This window comes from Chelmon rostratus, chromosome 7 (assembly GCF_017976325.1).
Source record: "Chelmon rostratus isolate fCheRos1 chromosome 7, fCheRos1.pri, whole genome shotgun sequence".
NCBI classification, from domain to species: Eukaryota; Metazoa; Chordata; class Actinopteri; order Chaetodontiformes; family Chaetodontidae; genus Chelmon; species Chelmon rostratus.
The window spans coordinates 9781786-9801735 of NC_055664.1; the positions used below are offsets into that span (position 1 = coordinate 9781786).

The 19950-nt window shown below is 42.7% G+C and overlaps 1 protein-coding gene across 2 annotated transcripts in view; it reads left to right on the forward strand.

Annotated features, from left to right (window-relative positions):
- Positions 1 to 915: 915 nt before the first annotated feature.
- LOC121608734 (protein Aster-B-like) overlaps positions 916 to 19950 on the forward strand; it is a 62610-nt gene continuing 43575 nt past the window's right edge. For both annotated transcript variants that reach the window (XM_041940049.1, XM_041940050.1), the window contains exons 1-2: positions 916 to 1001; positions 5124 to 5150. The gene's annotated coding sequence lies outside the window, so the exon portion shown is untranslated. The remainder of the gene's footprint in view (positions 1002 to 5123; positions 5151 to 19950) is intronic.

Sequence of the window (19950 nt, forward strand, 5' to 3'; positions counted from 1 at the left end):
AGTTTTCACAGTGCATCTACAGTGTATCAAAAGTATCTCAGCACTCACAGTCTTTCACAGTTTTTCATACACTCCGGCGTCCCCTCCAGCCGTGAGTACAGCAGCTACTGTTGGAGGCGGATTAGGGCACCCTGCAGAGTTAGAGTGTGAATTCATGAGAGGCTTTCCCAACAGACCAGCTTTATTCTTTAATGTCAAAGTGTTGACGGAACGACAGCAGAATCTTAAAACAGGGAAATCATTCACTGAAAAAATCTCACTCATGTGTGCATCTTAAACTTAAATTAACTAGATAACAAATATCTAAACTCTAACTCTAATTTTTTTTGGTGGTCAGAGATCAATTCAAAGATTTATTATTGTAGCTACTGATGCTTTTGGATGCTCAATGATTCAGTGGAGAGTGTTCATTTGCACATCTGTAACCCCTTACTTATGACAAGAGGCCTCATCTTTTGCATAGCCTGTGTCATATAGCCCCCTCTAGTGTTCACATTGGATATATGCATGTACCGGACATGACCAAGTTGCCTTATACATGTTGTATTTGACTGTCTGTATTTGATGCTGGGCATTTTTGCCCTGCTGGTCTCATGATAATGTCGCATAAATAGCAAAAAATAAATGTAATGTCAAAAATTCTTTGTCTAGTTTGTACAAGAGGGTCTATTTCTGCCATGCATGGTTATCACAGAGTGCAGGGGGGGTAATAGAAAGGGGTTACATAGAAAGTAAAAAATTAATTGAAAAAAAAAATGCGATTCATGAGATTCACAATAACCTTTTCTTTCATAGCACAAGATGAAATACATAAATAAGTATGTATATATTTATATACACCATTAATAGAGCCATGGCATAATGACTGACAGCCTCACCTCTCTCATGTCTCTCTCTCGTGTCCCATGCAGCAGCCAGCAGAGCAGTCAGCAAAGCAGCCTCCAGAGCAGCCATGAAGATGACAACACTCGCTTCTTGACTCCGTTAATCCGAGAGGAGAGGTGAGCGATATGTGCGTATGCTGGTGTGTGTGTGTGTGTGTGTGTGCGTGTGTGTGTTGCCTCTGTACGGGCCTCATTCTGAGAAAAGAGTATAAAACAATTGATGAAAACGTTGCTTAAATCAAAAGCAGATGATTAAAGCACTGGCCCAGGACTGAATGCTGGAGATGTACAGTACATGTTGACACTGTTCAGGTATTTATATTTTTATATCCATGTTACAGTGAATCTGAGGGCAAACACGTACAATACAGTTTGTGTCCATCTAGTCACGTGTAGATCCATGCCACTGGGAAGAATGCTGAAAATGTCAATGTATTCCCCGATTTCAGTCTATGCCTTGCACGCATTCTCCACCAGGGGGCACTTCCTCTTCATATTGGTACACAAAGGTCTTCAACCTGTTTCATTGTCACTTTTAATTAGCTCCGTTTTTTCCCTTCAAGCTACAAATTCAAGCCTTCGAGCAGCTGATGCGATTTGTCTTGGAGGAGTATTATTCTGTGCAAATGGAGCCATGTCGGTGAAATTAATGAGGACTTTAGAGTAACATGGGGGTGTTTGTGCACTTGACTGTAAAACTTTAAAGGCATATTATAACAATATTTTTGTCAATATGAGCAGTCCTTGTTCCAGGTATCTGGATCTTTAATAATCATCTAGTGGTGCCCATGTGTATCTGGACTCACAGCAGTTGTTCCTCTGCTTCTCCATGGCTCAGTCTCAGCTGAGAGACAGGCTCTATCATTAGCTCTGTATCACACTGGAATATGCTGTCACAGGAGCACTGTCTGTTTTAAGACTGTGTGTGTATGTGTGGTGTGTGTGTGTGGTGTCTTGGGATCTGACATGCAGTCTCATACTGAAGTAAAGTCGTGTAGCCAGGAGGAAAGTAGCCAGGAGACCAAGAAGAAGATCTGTCAGGAAAGCAGAACTATCTGTATTACTGAAGTTTTCTTACCGACTTTTTGGCTGGAAATGCAGTGACATGAAAGACAGTATGTAGTGCAGGTTAATGAATCATACTGCACTGATGCTTGTCCACCGGATTATCAGGGTTTGATGGAAGCTGCAGAAAGTGCTTTAAAGAGAGAGCCGCAAGTGCGCTCTGTGATTAGTTTCTATCTTTCGTGTTTGACTTCTAACGAGGATGGCTCTTGGATTAATGCTGTTTAGCAGCTATTAGCTCGCAGATTGTTGATAGATTTTGCCCCTAGCAGGTGAATACAGTCAAATGATTTTGACTAAATGAAAAAGTGACATCTAATGGCCGAGGTGTCGGATTTAGATCACTACAAAGCTTTGAACAGATTTTTGGACTGAGGACCACTTGTACACCAAGTCTCAGCCATATTTAACACCTTTCAGCTCTTGGCAAAGGTATAGAGCTTTAGCTTTGTAGGTCTGTATAGGTTTCCTCTGTTCCTCTGGCTAATTTCTTGGTTTGGGTGATGCAAAATATGCGCAAAACATAGCGTAACGTATCTCAAAATAGAGCGGTTCAGATTATTCCTGTAGTTAAAACAGTTGCAGGCTGCACAGAGACGAAGCTGCTGCACGTGTTAATACTGTAGTTACACCTAATGGTCCAAACATTGGTGAAGGAACGGTTTGACAAAAGTGGAAAATTCTGAAACAGAAAATGTGTCGGAATCCTCCTCGTCTGGCCTCATAATAACCTCCCACACAGCTGCCTTCCCCTCTCTGCTCTGTCTACCGTTCGCTACACCTCCACTCTTTCTCTCTGTCCTGCACTCTTCTCCATGTTTCCCTCTCCGGCTCTCCCTCCCGCGCTCTCTCCTCGCTTAGTGGCTCCACTTGCTCGAATTAGGAAGCAGTGCCTGTCAAACATATGGGATTTCTTGCTGCCCTTCTCTTTGCCGTGCTGGTGATAGCAAGTGAGGGGTGTCTACGGCAGCTGCGGGGGGAGCAGCGTTCTGTAGCCGGATTTAGAGGGCACGGAATGTCATGTCTCCTCTGCAGGTAAAAACAGCTGCATCCCTGCCTGCAGGCTTGCACCGCTGCCTCTCCACCTGTCTCGGCGTCAGTCTTGCTCTGCTCTTTCCGCATCGGGCTGTTTGTCTTGTGTGCTGCAGTTTGCTCAGTGTGCTGTGTGCAGCTGCGTTTTCTGGTGAAGCGGCAGCAGGCTGTCGGCTAATGTGCACCCCTAGCTGTGATTTTGGCTGCCTCTGCCAGATTATCGGGGCAGCCGCTGTGGTTCGGGGAGAGACGTCGGGATGAAGACGTGAGGACAAGTTTGCTCATTTGCGTTCATTTCTGCGTATTTACATCGGAGGCTTCTACCAAATTCAACTCCCCCACTATAACTGCAGATATTATGTAATATCACAATGTGACTTTGCTGAGACAGTGTAATATGACTCACCAGTGAAGATGACGCAGCGCGATTGTGAGTTGTGAATTGGGTTTACACACTGTGAGCCATGCCATCAGTGGGTCAGTTTATAGTATAGCGTATATATTTATGTAACTGCAGTGCATTTGCTACGTTTCACACTAGGTTGTCGATTAAAGGCATGTGGCACTAGGCAAGTCTATTTGTATAGCAAAAGGCACTATAACAAGATAAAATCTATATAGACACTCACTGAAAGGATTTAGAAGAGAATACAATAAAATAGAAGATAAAATTGAATAAGAGAATAACAATTACAGTTAAAATAAAGTCAAATTAGATTAAATGAGGTGCAGTGGCAAGCAGAGAAATCCTCAGCCCTGATTTAAACAAACTGGGAGCTTTAACAGACCTCAAGTTTTCTGGAAGTTTGTTGCAGATACGTGGTGCATTAAGACTGAATGCTGCTTCTGTGTGTCAAGTTTAGATGCTTCATAAACCAACGGTTGTGTTTTGAAGTCAATCCTTTGACAAACAGAAAGCCAGTGGAGAGACCTGAGAGCTGGAGAGATGTGATCCGCTCCCCTGGCCTTAGCGAGGACTCAGCTGTGGCTGGCTGATCGACAAGCGTTACAGTAGCCGAACCGACTGGAGACTATTCCTGTTTTTCTAAGTCCCGCTCAGACATAAGACAGAAGATTTTGTAACTTGTTATTAAAGTTTAGATCTGAGTCCGTGACTGCACCAAGATTTCTGGCTCGGTTTTTCTTTGGCTCCAAAAACAGTCGTTTCAGTTTTATCTTTGTTTAGCTGGAGGACACTGTGGAACATCCAGTCATGGGTTTGTTCAGTGCTCTTACTCAGTGCTTGTATGGGACCGTTAGTCACCTGGTGTTATATAAATGTGTGTGTCATCTGCATAATTATGGCAAGACATGGGGTCGTGTTCCATGGCTGGAGCTATTGGGAGCATGTTGACGTTGAACAGAAGAGGCTGGAGAATGGAGCGGTATATTAGCAGGTGTAATAACGCTGCTGTATAAAACACTGCCGTGTGCTTATAAGCAGATCTGAGGACGTTTTTCATGCATTTGTCATAAGTGATTAGAATTGCTAATGTATTTAAAACGTGATTCTTAACAGTTAATGAATGCTTGTTCAGACTTTGTAACATTTGTATTCACATATTATGATATAAAATTATGGTAAGACTTAGATCATCGTTAGTACCAAGAGCTAGTTGCTTTTTGGCGTGTGTGTAATAGCATATTGGCTCTTTGTTAGTCGTTATAAAGCATGTATTAATGCATGACAATATTCTACAACTACTAGGCCATAACCTAGTAAGAGTTTTCCCTCAATAACCCCCAAAATAAGGCATTAATAAGTGCCCTATAATAAAGAGCCAACATGCTACTATGCATGCTAGCAAATAACTAGTTAATGGTGAATATGTGCACCTTAATATAAAGTGTGACCAAAACAGTGCACTCAATTGTTAATACATATTTAATTTAAAACTGTGTAAACTGTAGCCTGTCAAACTAGGCCACATAATGTAAACAAACATACATTAACTACTTAATAGTATGTTATAATGTATCAGAAACTGTGCATTAATTGTATATATAGTGCTTAAAATGGAAAGTAAAGTGTCACCCTGTAAATATGCTTTTCTATTTAATTATCATGAATATTGTTTGTGGTGTTTGAAGTGCAGCGTATGAGACCTCACTGATTTCTCCCTCCTCTTTTCTCCTGTGCAGGTCTGACAGTGCAGCGGACAAAATCAGGTAAGTGCGCTTTCTGACTGCTCATCTTTTACCTGTAGAAGAGCGAGCACGCACCGTACTCTGGTGGACTTATTGAGCTGCGATACAGTGGGGCTGGCCCTACTGTCACCCCATTTGCCCCGGCCCACCCACCCCGCATGTGACACAGATTCACGCCTTTGTCCGCCGACCAAGGTGTCTGAATGCGCTTTACATTTGAGAGAGGCCGGCAGTGAATACAGTTGCAAGCCATGGAATGCCTTTGTTTGCTTTTATTGGACAAACAACATCAGACACAAACAGGGCTTTGTGAGTCGGACGCCATTGTGGAGTTTTTAGTCTTTTAGCTAGCCAGCCGGTGGCAGGTCAGCACCGTGGACACACACACTGTGGGCACAAACACTTTATTCTTCAGGGCTTGGAGGCTTTGCTGTCACAAGAGACACTGTGCCAGTCCTGCAGCGAAGGAGTGCAAGGCACAAGCTGAAAAGGTGAGTGATCGGTAATGATGTTTGTAGTCCGCGGTGCACCACATGAGAAATGTTGGAACAGGGGAATTTTATGAAGAGCCGGTCCTCTATGCTTGTGTTGGTGCAGGAGAACATGAATGTGCATTGATTTAGTATCACAGTTCATACTCTGAACACAGGTACAGTACTGTAGAATTAATAATAGAAATAAATACAGCCAACTTTTGGATTTGAATCAGTTTCCTTTGTGATATCATACATTCAGCACATTAACGTTTGCATGTTTTTGCTTCATGTGTGCATGAGTGGGGTAAAATTTCCCCAAATGATGTCTGGCGGTGGTGTGACTACATACTTTGCCTTATTTAAGATTAACCATAGCCATGAGAAGTAACATTTGCAGCTTTTTGGAGGGAGTGTGTGTGTGCACATGCGTGTGTGTGTGTGCGTGATCAGTCAGTAGAAGTGGTGTTTGACTGGTGCTAGTCAGAGCCGAGTGGACACTGTTGTTTCGGTGTATTTGTGTGCATGCACTCTGGTATGTGTGTGTCTGGTTTGGTATGCTTTGAGTGGTCAGTCATGCGGGTCAGGTTTAAACCACTAGTCGTCTCCGTGGTCTAACACACAACCAAAAGTGAACGCAGTTTGTTTTGTCTCTCTGCACCCCTCTGAACATCAGTTGTGCCTTTTTAATGGGAATTCAGTGTTTCAAACTCTTGTTAAAGTGCTTCTGAATGAAGACACAGGATTGACTGAAAGTCAGAACAAATGTATGACTTTGACTGTGTACAGTTTCAAACGCTTTTAAAGCAGTGAGTCAGTTTTCAAATGTTGAGTGTGATATGTGGGATGAAAGTCAGCCATTAGACTAAGTGATGTTTCTTTTGTTTTTTGAGTATTGAGGGTGCTGTCAGCACTCTGTTGTCATTCGCTACTCGAGCTGGATGTCTGAGCTTCACTTTGCAGGACAGTGTGTGACACCAGATGGCCGCTGTTACGTTCATCTGCTGAGCGGAGACACGTTCCTCACCTTTAATCTGAGTTTAAAGTTTGTACCTCGCAAGCGTGATTTGGTGACATCACAGCTAGTTTACATATCGCGGTTCGGTTTGTAACTTGTAACATTTGAGACACAAATGTGATGCTTAAGACTTCAGTGAAGCAGGACACATCTGCAGCTGTTAAACCTTTGGAATAAGAAGTATTTGTTTAATCAGAGATTCTGGAATTTTCTGTAAATCTACTTTTTCGATTTTTGTTCTAGCTTTAACTCGCTAACTAACTATTTTTGTGCTAAAAATCATATCAGACACAAATTATTATTCAAACCAGAGTATTTTTATGTAAAAAAAAAAATTGTTAAATTCCAGATTTTGCTCCTCTGGCACTATAGGGTGAGTTTTCTCTCTCTCTCATCTGCATTACTTTAAAATAATGCCTAATTTGGAAAGTGTAGTGAGAGGAAATCAGAGAAATCAGTGATTCAGGATTAGTATGTCCTCAGACAAGAACATGATTCAAAGGGTCAGCTGAGATAGTGTTAATCACCAGTAAAGTAAAAACTGCCGGTGATTTATACTCAGCTGAGGCTCATTTTCCAACAGTGAGCAAAGCACTTTTTAGTGAAATCAGCAACATAAATACATGCCTGTGAAACTGAAGTCACCCTCATACAGTGGCACAATATTGATCTTGCATATCATATTTTAGAGAATTGATGTTGAAGCTGTTGATGTGGTGGCCACGCAGACAGTCTGTGACACTTACAGAACAAAACCATGTGTAACTGTACTGCAGCCCTTCAGAAAACCATAATAACCGTCTCATATTACCATATCAATAATACATGAACACACTGTGTCTCCTGGAGCCACATAATGTTAGATCATCCCGGTCTCGCCTGGACTCCAGCACGGCTCTGATACACTGCCACTGCAGGTATTTCCTAAGTGCACATGAGTCACACAAACTTTACAAGATCGATAGTTTGTTATAAAGCCAGCTGTAAATAATTCATGCTGGATTAAATGCATCTGAAAACTCTGTAGTTTGCATTTTTCAGAGTTAGTTGCTGTCAGTATTTGTATTGCAGGTATTGCGGTAGATAAGGTTGGGAGATGGGAACACCTTTTCTCAATCAATGTTATTGTTCAAATCACGGCTGATCAGCTGCTTCCTCTCTGCATGAGGAAGAAGAAGAAGCTGTTGTCTCATTGATGGCCAAGGCGACTGATTTTGCTCTTCTTCTTTAAGATTTATTGGCTCTTGGCAAACAAATGCTTTTGTTTCCAGTAAACTGACCTCTACTTCTTTACTCCGTTTATTAAAGCCATCAGTATCGCAGCCTAAACCGCCATCACTCTTTGTGTGGCCTAGATTATTCACTCCAAACGCTCCTAATTTATATTTCCCTTGTTGTTTCTCTCTTCCACAGTAGTTGATGTTGTCCTCTTAATGACTATCCTGGATAGTCCTGTTTCTCCTGAGCAGGGCTGCATTGTACTCTGCCTTTTCTGTCTCTGTTCTAATGTCCGCATTGCTCTTCCGCCGTCTAGATTGCTGGATTATCGATCATCGTCTGTGGTTTGAGGCATTAGCTTCCAGTGATGGAGGTCAGCATAATCTGATCTCACTCTTTACTTTGTGCGGCAGCCTCAGGAAAGCAAGGATACGACGTACTGAGTAAGTGATACTCAGTGCACAGGTTCTTATTCCAAATGACTTTCAGACAAGCAAAGGAGATCAAATTATAGATTTGAAGTTATTATCCACACATTTCCATATGACTGAAACATACAGTTTCCTTTGAGTCTTACATGGCTACATCTACAGCGCTGTTATGCCTCCTCACTGGCGACCCCTTGTGTCCAGAGGCATTATGTTCTCGAGTTGTCCATCTGTATGTATGTACATCCGTTCTCATGAGCACATTGAGGGAATTTCTGTAAATTTGGCCCAAACATTCCCTTGACTTTTGGTGTCGTGAGGTCAAGGTCACTGTGACCTGAACTGGTGGCTTGACTGGTTGGCGGAGGCAAACAGTAACTTTTTCTTTCTGTCCAATCTTATGTTATTGTTAGTGGTATCTGATTCCTCTTGGCAGTCTTCCCTCGTGATTCCTGTAGTTGCACAGCAATCCAGCTCCAACTGCACAGCAGATCATATCAATACATGGTAGTGATGATGATGATGATGATGATGATGAAAGTGTTCTTTGTTTGTTTGTTTGTTTTGTGAATTTGGGTCATGGGCTTCACCAGGATCGTTACATCTGCAAGACGCTATAAATGCATGACATAGTTGCTATCCCTTCTCCATATTCGTGTGTGTGTGTGTGTGTGTGTGCGTGTGTGTGCGTGTGTGCGTGTGTGTGCGTGTGCGTGTGCAGCAACCATATCGCTGATTTTGCTCCTCACACACACAGACGCCGCGAAGACACGAGAGGAGGAGAGACAGAGAAGAGAGCAGGGGAGGGGAGGGGAGGGAGGCTGAGAGAGCAGGAAGAGGAGGAAAGGAGGTAGAGGACCACTCTTATCGAGCATAGCCGTTCCCAGGGAGCCTACCAGAGGGACCTTCCCCCACACACACCATGGCCGGCCAGCCAATCAGAGCGCTCGCATCCTTGACCCATCCTCCCTCGTACAACTGCTCATCCGCGGCTCAGCGAAGCAGATGTGAGGTGATGCAAGCAAAGGAAGAGAACGCTGGTTTAGATGTATTTATATCAGGATAGCGGCTTCGAGTCAGTCTGAGCATCCTGCGGCGTGTTAAACAGGCGAGCGTCGCCTGTATCACTTCTCCCTGCAACTTTCAGTTTCTGAGCCAGTGACGTTATTGTTCCTCTGGCTGATTTTGGATGTGCTGTATAAGAGAGGAGGACGAGAGGGATTTTTATGAGGCTTGGCGATGATGACAAAGCACGCTGGACAAGTGACAATCTGACAACGAGGCAGTGATTGAAGAGAGGCCATGAGAGCCAGGAGAGAGGCCAGGATGGTGTCTGCCTGTTCACCATGCACAAACATAAGGTCAGGTCTGATTTCTGTTACCTCTCTCTGCGCTGTGGTACTTTCTCACTGTCCAGTCTTCAATCTGATCAAACTGCTTATCACCTGACATGCATAGCAGGTTAAAATGGAAATGAATGTGTGCCATTAATAGCCTTTTGTATTTGAAACATTTGCAGCATTGGTACGTGAGTATATGTAAACTTTTTGTTAGGAAGCAAGATGAGTTCAAAAGATTTAATTGTACCTGAGTATTAAATGTTGAACTGACATATTTCTCCACATCTAACACTGATTTGTTACTGTATAAGAGACCCCACCCTTGTTATTTTCACATATAAAACAACATGCACTGCTACTCCAATCCATTATATACTATGCAATTCAAAATTGGTCCTCTGGCTGCCTGATAGTCACCTTTTGATTATCTACTGAACTGAGCGCTAATGTAGTTTCCAATGACTAAATCACACAGCCTGGACGACCCTGGTATTGTTCTGCAGCTGTACCCTTTTCTGTTTGACCTTTGCTGAGAAAATGCATCTGCTTTCTGTCTGACCACAGCAGACTTTCAAATGCCAAATGGCTTGCTCGTGAAATGTAGCATTGAAAGATTTAAAGGCCCCTTTTGCAACGCAGGAATGACGTAAAGCGACAGGTTTAGCTCATTTAAACGCTGAGTGCATCACGGAGAACTCTGTGGCTGCGATAACTGTTCCATATGTTTATTCTAAGGGGTGTGGCAGGGCTTATATTAGTGTTTTCAGTGTTAGAATGACTTTTCATCAGCTTCTGCTTTAGTCTGCATTTCATTCAAACAGGAGAAACATGTCAAAATGATCAATATGCATTTACCGTAACCTGATGATGAATGCAGGGTGCGGTGGAATAAATCACTGTATGTCAGTATTTCTGCAATATATCTCACACACACGTGCACGCACACATTTGGAGGGATTTTCCAGCTGGCTTCTGGGCCTCCTAAATCTCCACCGTGATCTCTGCTCCCCAGGTCCATTAAGGGCAATTTGGTTAGATTTAGTGTGGCTGTCGATGGGGATGCGGGGCAGTCCCAGCACTGCTTTAGGTTACCACTCCTTGATAAATACTCCTGGCAGGTATTACTGTGTTACCCTCACATAACTATCTCTTTAGCCCTTAAATGAATCACGAATGATAGTCATTAAAGTGTGAAAGAAGTGCCAGTAGCTCAAGCACACTTTGATTCATTATTATTATTCATCTATTATGAGACAATGAAAAAAAGGGCTCATTTCATTTGCTTTAGTGGGAAAAATGGGATCACTGACTAAAGCCTCAGACTTCTTTTATATAATGGGCTCGCTGCTCCAAACCTACAAATAGTGTCATGCCATTAATACAGTAAGCGCCATTTGTATCATTTTTTCTTTACTATTGCAGTTCAGTAAATCTACCAAATATTGAATTCTGGTTTGTATTTGAAATTTTCTCTATTTCTCTACCGTCAAACCTCCGGCTGCACAGTTTATTCAGTTATCAGGAGTGTTGACAGTGTGAAGTTAAACATTGGAGAGCACACAACCCTTTGGCCATAGACGAAACTGCAAAGAAGAGGTGGTCTGTATGACATCAGATGCAATGATATTAATATCACCACGCTCCTTGAAAACCGGTGGCACTGAGTATGCTAATATTAATATCATTGCATTACAGTGAATTAGCTGCTACTACTCGCATCAATATTTACTGACTTCTTGATATCTGCAGAATACTAGAACATGTTGGGATTATTATTTTTTCAGATCAGGATGTTTCTTTTAAAACCACTGCACCCATCACCATTGACAGCACCGCACCACCGTGCTCAAGCTAAAAATGACTCAGACGTGTCTTGTTTAAGAATACTGTGACCGATCTTTCCATCACTCGTAGCACGTGTGCTCTGCACCAGTGAGGTCAGCCACACAAAAGATGAACCATGTCAGACAGACGAACTTTAGCGCTTCTGCCACCGCTGGTCAGTGAGATGAACACCTCCTCGTCCGCTGTCCATTTAACCGCTGAATTCAAATTAAAATATGCAGATTTTCATTTTTTGGCCCTAAAATGTGAGCTTCATAAGTAAAAAAAGTATGCAAATTCACTAATGCATATTTAAAAAAAAGAAAATGTAATATCAGTTGCAGTTAATGTAAATTAAGCCCTGTGTTTAGGTGATTAAACATTATTTAGGAGCGACCAAATAAATAAGAAGTCAATCTTGCAGCACCCTTTCCCGGTTGGTACAGCACCCACTTTGGGAGCAACTCACCAGATACTGAATTTCTGAAATAAACCTCAAAGCAGGACATGTGGCTCCTTATCTGCAGGCTCCAATTTTTTGCATGGATCGATTGGAGGAAATTCAAAAGGGCGCATTCGATCTAATTCACAATCAAATAAAGCTTCCACAAACAAAGCAAATAAAGCAATTTTATGATTTCCACCAATCTGCACTGAGTTGTTATCATATCACAGATTGTATTTTGGGCCAGCTGTTGACAACTCTCACTGAAGGTGACTCATTAAGTACTCCTGTCTGTAGAAAATCTGTCTGTCACTGGCACACCCACTTACCGCTTTGGTGAAAGGTCTTGTTTTCATGCTGGGTGGACGTCTGCCTCACTGCAGAGTTACACAAGGAGATGTGCCATGCGCATATGCTGTTTAATGGTATGAACGAAACTAAATTTAGACCTGTCGCTGTCCGGAGCCCTTATTATCTTATTAATGGAATATTGGTTGCAGAGGGGATTTCAGTTCTGCAAGATAATGAAACCGGGGTTTATTCAATTCATTTTACTACTCAAAGTAGTAAATTGGGGCACTTACAGTATGTGGGCAAGGATGAGGAGACAGGTGCAATGGAGCCGGCTAGAGCCATCCATGATGTACATCCAGGTTTTTCACATCCCCTTACAGCCCCCACTGTATCTACTGTACCTGAGTGGGCCGTGTGTCTGTCAGCAGGCCTTCACTGGCGACTCATCACAGGGCCTCTGGTGACTCAAAGTATAAGTCACATATGTTCATCAGCAAATCAATCCCGCTGATCTCGCTATACGTCTGTATCTCCGCCCCAGCAGGGCAACACTTAATGCGCTTTTTTTCTGCAAATAAGCAGTCTTATCCAGACGCATATCCACAGGGATGAAACTTGAATATGTTGTAGGTGGAGATCCATCTGTCATGCAAAAATTTATAACACAATTGCACTATGCTGAACACTGCAGGTCCATCCAGGGGTTTAGCTGCGCAGAGCTGTTGAGGATTTACACTAAACTCCAAAGACCTTAACAGTCAAATTCAATTCTCTGTGCCAGATTGCCTTTCTTAAACATATTTCGTCTTTAATGGAAAGTCTGTTTTTCAGGTTTCATAAATCAAGCGGTGTAATCTGTCTCCTCTGAATTGCCTTGCTCAGTAGCAGCCATGATTGATTTCCCCTCTAGCTGATCCAAAGGGGCCATGAATTATTCTTACTTAGGGCTTCCTCTCTTTCTCTGTATCCTGCGTTTACAAGAGAACGTAGCACCGAGGGTCGTTTGAAACATCCACTTTCAGCTTCTCCGTAGTCTTGACTGAATATTGAAGTGTTTTTGCATCAACTGGCTAAAATGTTCCTGCTTGTGTGTTTAGTCTCAACAGGAAATTCCTCAGTTAATCAATGTCTCTCAGTGAGAAAATGTTATGCTTGATTACCTCACTGACAGACATAAGATCTGGAGATGGTGTTGCACAGCCGAAAAAAAAAAACAAAAAAAAAACTTGTGACTGGAGAGGCAAATGTATTATCAGGTGCCACAGCGAAAATGAATTGATTGAATAGATGGAGGAGTGGTTGAGGGCCTACAGTGATTCATGGTACATGTGGGCGCTTTGTATTGAGTCACTGGCGGCAGCAGTGACTGGAGCGAAAGGACTGCACTCTGCAAAACCTAATTACCCATTACACACACACACAAATACACATGTAATTTTGTGTGAAATGTTCGCATCAAACAATTATTTTTTGTCTTAAATCGCCCAGATTGCAAATGTCAGAGCATTTTTACAGCCACATTAGGACTTGTCATGTGTACTCGAGTGCTCACCAAATAACCATGGAGATGACTGAAAGTGTGGTTCTTGGTGAAAAGGTCATCAGAACCAACTACAGGAAGCACAAACTTGGTTTCTTGTCATTGTTTTTTTTTTAGTCTAGGGGCTTCAGAAATGAGGCGTCAATACTTGTGTATTTTATTTAGCATCATCTGCCATCAGAGCAACACATCATGAAAAAGTAAAGAAGATAACCTTCCAAAACCTGTCATTCACTCTTCTCTACCTTCACTGATAGGCCAAGCAAAAGAAGTGGAAGAAACTGATATGGAAACCCCAAAGGTAGGCTATAACTCAACAAGCAAAAGACACTCCACACATGGGCAGTGACATTACATGGCAGCTTAGCCGTGCTTCATGTCGTTGAAGAAAAGATGTAGAAGAGGTTGCGGCACATTATACCATCCTTCATCCTCTGTATACATTCCCCAATTTTTTAATAAAAGTATGTTTCATAGTCATCGATGGTGCTAAAGAGCCCTGCAAGTGATTCATCACATCTGAGAATGTACTCACCAAAAGAGGAAGCTGTTCCAGTGCAGCACACTGTGTGAATACAAATCCCACAAGTGCATCTAGTTCCTCTCCACTTCTTCCAGTCCTCAGATTTCACAGTGTGTGAGATCCGGGAATAAAACTGCTGCCCCATCATTCACTGAAACACTGTCAGCATTGTCCTCTACGGGAGCACCGCAGGGTTAGAGGTGGGGACACTGTCTTCGTTTTGGTTCCATCTGTAGTCTAGAAGAAAACTCCTCAAAGCCTTGCTGCGAGGACAAGACTGTGGAGAAACCGGCAAAGCCCTCTGCTGTGACATGAGGGGAAAATGACGGCCGCTCCACCGATTCTGCAAGATCAGTTTACTCGCCGAGATGAGTTTTCTCAACAGTTGTGTGATGTCTCCTGTGCCTCCAGAGGAACAGTCAGGATATCTCTGCTTCTGCCGCATTGATTTTGACCATTCATGTTTTAATCCCTCTCCAGTGAGTCCTCCAACTTCCAGCTGCAAATGCAATATTGAATTGCGGAGAACCAATTTAAAGATGGAAGCCTTTCTCGTCCACTTCATAACACTGCTGCTGATTGCTACAAGATGCACAAAAAAACATTTCAAGAAGCAATTTGATATCAAATATATTTATAGAAAGCACCCTCACATATTTGATTTCAGTGTTTTAGAAGTGACATTATGCTTTCAAACACCCTACTGACAGTGTAAAGTACAAATTAGCAGCATAAGTGTATTACATTGACAGTACTTGCATTCTAGACACCATTGTGTCGATTGTGTTAATTTGTGTATTGCGTACAGCTGGTGAAGGTAGCTCGTACTGCACGGTAACAGCAGAGGTGACTAAGGAACCACGCAGTTTAACTTTCACATGAAGTTTATTTTAACTGGACAGTAAGAGGCCAGTGTTTAGTGTGATTTTGGTAATTAGTGTAAACTGAGTGTTAAAGGTCATGATTAAAGTATGTGGCGTAAATGTCATTAACTTGAATCATATCTGCTGGACAACATTAGAGTTGTGTAAGAAAGAGCTAAGGTCTGGTGTCGTCTGAGGACATTAGAGAACAGCCTCCCTCTGTGCAATATTGGACCTTGTTCATGTAAACCCCGGTTTCAGGTTTTCACCCGCAGTGTAGGCTCCATGTGGAAAAAGCAGTGGGTTTTCACTCTGATTCATGAAATTAGCTTTGCAGATTTCCTGCAGTGCAAAGTTGAGGTGTTTGAAAGTCTGAGGCCTTGCCGGGTGACTGTTGCTTTGTCACCGTGAGTGACGTGGATCATTTGTGAAAAGCTCGAAATAGCTCAAGTGGCGTCCTTGAAGGCCTTGTGGGTGATAATGGCATGGCAACCAGTGGAAAGCAAATGTAAAGTGTGTTTGTGTGTGTTTGTGTGGGGCTCAGCATTGTGTTTTCCCCGTTTACGGCCGTGCGTCTGACTGAAAAGAGCAAGGTCCACATGTGGCCCTGAAGCTGCGGGCTGGGACGGCTCCCAGCTTCAATAACGGCAGGGTCGTCTCTCCGGCAACAGCCCTGACTGACGAGATAGAAGGATTGTCTAGGAGGGGTCAGTCGATATCCCTCCACCCAATCCCTTATCCCATCGCCACGCCGGTCCTTTAAAATAAAAATAGCTTTCCTCACGCTACCTTCAAGCCTTTCCTTCAGTGTCAGTGCCGCTGAAATACCAAGACAACATGTCCATGGACTTAATTTAGACAGCATCATCCATGCAGCAGCTGCACTTTTAATCAACTTTCCTGTTTAAATAAAGGTTAAACAAAAGGTTCCTGTGAGGACAGAGCATGGGAGCACAGATGGGGCTATTCTTCCACTCGCTGAGGTTTGTGTTTGAGCGTCACCAACAGCGAACGAGCCCTCAGCGACTGCACATCTGACCGCATTGACTTCCACACCACAGTGTCTCACGCTCACTGGCGATGAGGTCATGTGGAGCTATTTCGTAATTGCGTGACGACTGAGCTGCCATCGTGTAGTTATGTAACCGGGAACAATGTGGAAAAGGTGCTGATGATGTTGGAAAGGTTTTTGGCATCGAAACCAAATGACCAAAGAATAAGGGAAAAAAAGACAAGCTGCAGAGGGATGAATGTCCCAAAGGGCCTCCAACTCAGTACAGTTTAACAGCTTCCTTCAAGTGACTCTGACATTTCTGTCCCTGGACGGCAGCATCAGCAGTGCAGCGATACGGCCGCAGCTAAACGTTACACCATACATTACTGCATGCCGACTAGATCTGGAGAGATCAGCTGAACCCGATCTCTCTGTGTCGTGACATCATTTTTCCGAACATGGCGGCTGCGGATTGGAGGAGCTCAGGGTCGTGGATGTGATGAGTCATTGACGCGCTGCACACAGCTCCAGTGTAGGCTGGAAACACACGCAGACGCTGTGGTGATCGCTTCGTTAACACTGATCATCGCTGCTCATGAACCTGAATGTGTCATTCACTCACTGATAACACAAACGCAGTGGATGGCTTCTTGTGAGTGTAAAGTCAGATATTTATATGGTTCTTTAGTGACACTAAAGCAGACATCATTCCTGGAGTCGAGTAAACATTTAAGACCTAAAGCCACGTATTTGTTAGCATAAGCTTGCTGGCTAAAATGCTGATTTTATACAGCTATGCAGTGGCAGTACGTGGATTATTAACATCACATGCACCGGCTAGTGATGATGAATGTTAGCTGCAGCCAGGTAGCTAGCTGGAAAGGATGGGGCTCAGTTTTAAGCAGTGACACACCGAACAGCGACAAGTTATAATTTCACTACTTTTACGGAATTAATTTCTTTTACACATTAAATAACCAAATTACTGTTAGTGACATTGAAATGGGCTTGTTACCTGTTACTTGTTTTGTCTCACGTGAAAATAGTGGATAATTTCCAGCTTATCAGCAGCAACCTTGCGGTCAGCTCAGGCAATGTGAGCTTGCTTTTCATCCCAGTGAATGTCCTGTTTTCGCAGGACACTTTGGTTCATCATCTTCTACCAAATCCTACCATCTAACCAAGGCAATGCAAGTGTGGCCCTCTGGTGGTCGGGAGTCAGGATGATAAAGCTACGGGTGCATTAAGAAGAGAATTGAAGCACACATGTAAAAGTAATGCACAGAGTGATGTATTACTCTTTCATGGGGTAATTGGTTAAGTAGTTCAGTACCTTACTAAGTAAACTGAAACTCATTTAATAATAATAAATGAAAGCTAATTTTGTGTAATGTACACAACACTGCTTTTCAGATAAGATAGTTGAAAGGACCAGTGTGTAGGATTTGACAGCACTGGATTACAACCGACTGAATACCCCTCGCCTCAGCCCTCCCTGCAGGAGAACCTGCAGTGGCTATGAAAAACAGAAAAGACCTCCTTAGAGCCAGTATTTGGTTTGTCTGTTCTGGGCTACCATAGAAACATGGAGGACTCTGTGAAAAAGGACCACTGCACTGTAGATATAAAGAGCTCATTCTAAGGTGACAAAACAGAATTATGAATATTATATTCCTCTTCTGCCATATTCTGCCAAAACATCCCCCTAAATCTAACAATTTGGTCCTTTAAATACTTGGAAAGTAAAACAATCTAGCAGATGGAGTTAAATAAATGTCCTTTAATTCATCGATTTTGATTATTTAACTAATAGTATTATATACTGATTGTTATATTTTTGACTACATTTTATCTGTGTTGGGGCTTCTGAATTTCCAGTCAGTTGTACTTGGTAAACAGCCTTCACATCTGTATTTGTTCAAAGCTAGGGATGCACCAATCTGACTTTTTCTCTCTTGATACCGATTGCAGCACCTAAACTTTGTGCACACGGATCCAGACGTGTTAGAATCAATTTACATCCCATTTACATTCTTTTTTCACGGTACCATAAATGGGTTGATATGTATGTCGTGGCACAGTGCTGTTTCAGGGAGAGTGTGATAAATAAACAAAAAGGCACCATGCACAGGGAATTTCTGTGGTGCTATGCTCTGATGCAGCCAAATAAAGGTGCAATCGTTGAATTTCAGAATGACAGTGACTGAGGAGTAGCTATTAACGCATATCGGTGGATTGGTCACATCTGTCCGACCCAACCCGCCTAATAGGGGAAGTATTGGTGCAGGTATCGACATGTAAGTGCATCTCTATACATAGCCTCAAGAGTATCCACATTATGAAAACAGTGGAGGACAGAGAGTGTTCAAATGATCTTTAAGTCTCAACAAGACTAATATTAACAATTACTGGATATTTGAATTCAGTGGAGGTCTATTCTCTCTCAAGCCTAAACCTATTGTTGAGGTTAATAGGGATAATCCCGAGCTCCATTTTCCGCCACCTCTCTCTGCTCCTCCCTCTCGCTATGCTTTGTTTAGTAATTATGAGTGTGTGTGTGTGTGTGTGTGCGCGTTGGAGGTTTGTTGAAAAAGAAACCTTGGCCTATTTTCATCCTGCTTGCTGCAGCAGAAGCAGGAAGTGGAGGGCTTTTTTAAATGAGTGCTTTAATGTCAGCACATGCGGCACTTTGTTCTTTTATTCATGGCGCACGTGACAGCCGCGCAGAAGGCCATCTGTATTTCACTTCATCACTTTTCGGGTTGACCTAGTATTGAACACGATGTCTATCCCTTCGCAGTGTTGCTCATTTTGTGCTGTTGAACATCATTCAACAGCGTTGTCATTCGTCATCACTGTCATCGTTCTGTCTTGTGCCGCCCCTCCCTGGGCTGCTTTTATGTTTTAGTCAGTGTTGGCCGTCTGCGTCGTGTCTGCTCTGTCCTCGGTGGAACGTCTGCTGCTGCTGGGTTTTCTGCATGACATTAAATTTACTCTGGCCTCCTAATGTGCCAGTTCCTGTTGTGCATTGATGTCCACGTTTGCACCTGTTTAGCCTCGTTCTTACAGTTTCCATGTTTGTCTGGTTTGCCTGTGACTCTGTTGCTAAGTCATGTAAGTCTGTTCCACGTCTCCATCTGCCTTTAATCAAGACATGAAAAAACATGTATAACCTGGTAACTGCGATTCTTACTTCACTTGTAAATGAAAGTTTTACTTAAGATTTAAGCAAATTGATCTCATTTGATCTTTTTTGCTTCTGTTTTGTGCCACACTTTTCATGCTAGAATATTTTTTTCATTCAATACACAGTGTGTTTATCACAAACATATGTTCACCTTTGCAGGCTGTGATTCTGCACTTTGTGTCCTCACTGTAGCCTTGAAGGCTTCGACTATCCAACACAGTCAACAATAACCAAGCAGCCAACCGCTTTCCCTCTCTGATCAGATGGTAGAGATCAATCTATGGGGATGTATTCAGCATGAATAAACAAACAGTGCAAGTGTAATCCTTTCTGTGTTACGGAGTACGGAACGCCCACCAGGCAGAACGGGAGAGTCAAACTCGCCGTGGCGTCCAATCCCATAGAGCAGCGTAGAGGGATTAATCCAGATTATCTGACAATGCTATTCTTAGAAATAAATGAAAAATCTCTGGGCCAGATTAGGGTTTAAGGAATGCTAAAAAAGAAGCTGATGCAGAAATCACATGACTGCTGTTTTTCAAACTAATACCAATGAAAAGTATCTGTCAGGGCATGACTCACTCCATGAAAGATGAGTTTGGACCTCTGTTCTTTTCATCTTTTCTTCAACCAAAACCTTAAATCAAAGCAGCCCAGAGAATCATGTTTCTTTT